Source organism: Monodon monoceros, unplaced genomic scaffold, assembly GCF_005190385.1.
Source record: "Monodon monoceros isolate NGI ecotype Baffin Bay Population unplaced genomic scaffold, NGI_Narwhal_1 Super_Scaffold_11, whole genome shotgun sequence".
Lineage (NCBI taxonomy): Eukaryota > Metazoa > Chordata > Mammalia > Artiodactyla > Monodontidae > Monodon > Monodon monoceros.
Genome location: NW_021703767.1, coordinates 125333641 through 125337853, shown reverse-complemented (window position 1 = coordinate 125337853; position 4213 = coordinate 125333641). Strand labels below are relative to the sequence as shown.

The 4213-nt window shown below is 50.3% G+C and overlaps 1 non-coding gene across 1 annotated transcript; it reads right to left on the bottom strand.

Moving 5' to 3' along the window:
* Positions 1–3165: 3165 nt before the first annotated feature.
* LOC114891406 lies at positions 3166–3272 on the bottom strand. The gene has a single exon (XR_003792512.1). It is a non-coding gene; the product is annotated as a U6 spliceosomal RNA (small nuclear RNA).
* Positions 3273–4213: the final 941 nt, after the last annotated feature.

The window sequence follows — 4213 nt, the reverse complement described above, 5'->3', positions numbered from 1 at the left end:
TACTCTCTCAGTTTTTTCTCAGCTGCAACAGACTGGGCCTCTTCCCCGGGGTGCGAGGGAGGCCAGATGTGGTGAGCATCTCTCCCCGGGCCATTGGTGGAAGGCAGAGAGCATTGCCTTGGGGAGATGGCCAGAGAGGCTACCAAGTGGTTGCCACTCTGGACTCTAGAATGTTGACCCAATCAATATTAAATTTATGCAGGGGAGCTCTTCAATCCAGGCCTTTATGAAGGTGACAGGAGTAAAAGGAGGAGTGAGCTGGCACTCTGGAATGAGGTCTCAGTAGAGGTCCTTCCCCAGCTGACCTCCAGTGAGAATGGCAGCAGGGCTGGTAGACCCCTAGACAGGGTTGCCAGTAAAAGAGTCTCTGTTCTCTTCCTCCAGCTTGTGCAAGCCTCTTCCACGGCCCACCTGTTTAGACTGGAGTGTTGTGTGTGTTTTGTTCTGTTTTAAGATTTTTATGTTTGAGCCACATCACCAGCTCGAAACAAAAATTCTATCCTCTTGCTTTACTGTTTCTACCTACCCTGGGGAGTCCCCACAGGCTCTAACTAGGGGTGATGAGAACCACCTCTCAAGGCCTCCATATCTCACCTCCATGCTGTTCCAGAACCCCTGATGGTTTAACCCCTGGATCTGAACTGTGGTCACTGCCACAGGGCATCCCTGCCAAAGTCTGGTCCTAGATGGATGGATGTTTGTCTTCTGCAGAGTGAACTCTCACCTTGGCCTCCAAGTTATTTACTCAGGTTTTGCTCACCTGCTCAGCTGTTACCCTCAGGGCCCAGCACAGGCCCCAGCCAGGTGCCCTGCCAGCTCTAGTTTCGCCTCACAAGCCCTGAACCCAGGCCTCAGGCCTCTGGTTAGGGCCTGGGTCCCCGTTCCAGATTTCCCATAACCTGTCCACCCCGACAGCTTTCTTAGCCGCAAGTCTGGATCTTAGACGCTTTATTCCCAGAAGATCCCAGATCCTACTACAGACTGTCCACCTTTCTCCTGAGCCCTGCAGATCGTGGGATGTCAGGCAGGGGTGTGGCTTCACAGCACATATAATCCTGTTACACTCCTCCAGGGCATCAGCAATAGGGAGTTATATACCTACATCCCCATGGGGCCTTAGCATCCTCTCCCCGAATATAGGTAAGGCCTTAATGTGCATAGCTAAGAAGGCACCCCCAACGGCCCCTCGGTGACTTGCTATCCTTACCCAATGGACTAAGAGGCAGAGGTTGTAATTTGTTAAGTTCTGGACTCACTTTGGACTGAGTTACTTTTACTGTTGACAGAAAGCTCTTCATCTTTGTACCAACAGATGTGAAAAGTAAATCTGTAAATACTGACTCTTTATTCGCTGATTTCTATGGACAGGCACATATGCAATTACTGTCTATTATCGAATGAGTAAGCGCTGGGCTCTGGCTTCAGGCCTGTGAGGAGTGACTTGTTGCCAGACTGCCAGGATGGGGATGTGGGGGCGCTGTGAGTGCTGGGCGGCTCTCACACTCTCTTGCTCTCTCCTCCCCAAACCTGGGCATTCAGCCTGTTTCTGGGGCCTGGATGTTGTGTTTTCTGCCCTGCTCAGCATTCTTCGCTGCTACGATCTACAGTGGGAGGGGCGTTTTAAACCACATTGGACAGAAGAGCCTTCCTCTTGGATTTGGGACAAAGCACAGGCACCATAGCACTTTCTGTGTGACTGTTAAACATGCCTCCAGGCTCCTGCAGCTGAGGGTAAGACAGAGGAGTACTGGGGTTCCTGATTTAACCATGTTATGCTCTGAGTCACGTAGAAGACAACCATAAATATGGTTCAGTGGTTGGCAGGCAGGCAGTCGGGACATGGGATGAGCAAAGAGGTGAGGGAGATTAGAGCGTGCTGGGAATACATGAGTGACGGGCTGGAGAGAATTCTGGTGGTCTGGATCAACTCTGGAAAACATCTAAGACTCTGGCCTAGCATTCAGTCCTGTCCAGGACTCATAAACTAATCTCTGTTTGAAGGGTCTGAATCCCAGAAGTGGGATGGTGGTCATTAGGGAAAAGCATAGTGAAGCCGGGAGGGAGATGCACAGGAACGGTGGAAGGGACCCAAGAGGATCTGGATGGAGCATTGAGAGGGTCCCTTCCACATGTCCCCCATCAGCCCTTGTGCACGTTGTTTGCGATTGGATCTGTCATCGCGCCCTCTTGGGGCAGGTGATGCGCAAAGCTCTTGGTCAGCCTTGTCAGAAGATTCTCGTTCCTTGTGGGAGATGGACTCTCCAGTCTCCATCCATGTGCTCAGATCCACATTTTTGGGATCCCTTCCTCTCAGTACCAACTCTAGTCTGGGATCTGGGCTTTTCTTGGGGATGGGGTTCAGCCAGAGCTCAGGTGGGATCCTCAGCCAGCACCTCAGCTGCCCCCTGACGAGCAGGAAGCCCAGAAACATTTGGAGAGGCCAGACTAGAGTGAGGGTGAAATCCGTCCATTAGGCATTGTGCACATGGTTGATGCGGAGATCGTCACTGGTCATTTAGTCCCCCCAGGGCGTCTCACACAAGGGAACATGAGACCTAGAGACATGGATGCAATCAACTCACTGGGGCTTCTTCAGCCTATGGGCTCCTGGGCCTGGCCTGGCTGTGCTGGTGGTTTCATCACTGGTCATCATTCAAGTCTCTGCCTTCCTGGGTCCAGGAAACGAGGAAATATATCACTGTCCGGTCACTGCCCAAACACCCCCAAACAGCGTCACACTGTTTGAATGCCCCACGCAGGGGAGGGTCTTCCAAGGAGGGACAGGAGTTCTGCCAACAGTGCAGCTGGGACTCACTGTGCAGCAAAGCTGGCTTCTGTTGGAACAAACATCTGATTGAGCTACCTCAGTTTCCCCAGATTGATCAATTCCTGGATATGAAAGCAGAAATGGCCCAGGTTCACACTAGGCCCCCACTTTTCCTCCGTTCCCTCAGCTAAAAGAATTCATTACCAAATCCTCTTCTCTCATTTTTGGGAAAAAATACCCCATACATTTAAAAGATGGGGCAGAGTCGTGGCAGGCAGCATGCTGCTCAGGCATGATGCCCTACACGTACTACTCAATCACACTGAACTATGGAAAAGTCCACTCTGAAAAACCCACACATTTGACTAATGCATGTTTGATGCTCCAGTTTTTTTTAAAAAGATATGGAATGCTTCATGAATTTGCATGTCATTCTTGCACAGGGGGCATGCTAATCTTCTCTGTGTCGCTCCAGTTTTGGTATATGTGCTGCCGAAGCGAGCACGATGTTCCAATTTATTCATTGGGAATAATATGTGGTATGGGTGGAATCTGTAGCAAACATTTTTTTTTCTTTTTTATAAAATAACAAATGATATCCTGTGGTCTCTCTTCCTTTTTTATTTTTTGTCAACCCCAAGTACAATGCACACTGATAAAAATGATGTACGTTGCATGTATCTGTGATAATAGCCAAAGCCAAGGCAGTCTGAGGCATATTAACAACAGACTTATCTGTGGAGCAGAACATTATGTAAGATGCATTTTCCTCTAGAGCCAAGCTGCGTAGAATTCACCTGCACGGCAGATAAGTGGCCCCTGGGCCCAGGTGCAGCCCCGCGCCGGGCCAGCGGCTGGGGGAATTTTCTCACCAATATAATCGACACAAGGGTAGGATTTCCATTTAGCGCAACAGAAACTAACATGAAAATTGTCACTTGATGTTTTGCAGTCTGGCTGTACTAATGTCACCTATGGAACCCAAGATAATTTCAGTGACATCTTTCTTTTCCCTGGGAGGAGAAATGTGCTTTCTGCCAGTGTCCATCTGACAAACCTGGATAAACATTTTCATGGCAGGTGGAGACAGTGTATAAAACTGTCCCCCCAGCCCGACCCCAGCAAAAAAGATATAGGGCTAAATAATGATAGACCACTTGGTGGAAGCTGGTGAGGTAACCTTGATTCCTTCCTTCTGGGCGGCCAGGGGCTCCTTCGACTGTGGTGACCAAATGGATACTGGAGGAAAGCCGGGCACCCTCACCTGTGTAGCTCTGTGAGCCTTGGGTGTGGCCTGGTTAGGGATGTGATGCTGTTCATCTGCAGCCCCGCCCCCCATCCAGTCGCAACCCCTCCTCTGCGGCCCCAGATCCTACATCACACCCCCTGACCAGCAGCACCGTGGCTAGGGATTGGCTGTTTATTCTTCCGTGTGTGCTGTCACTC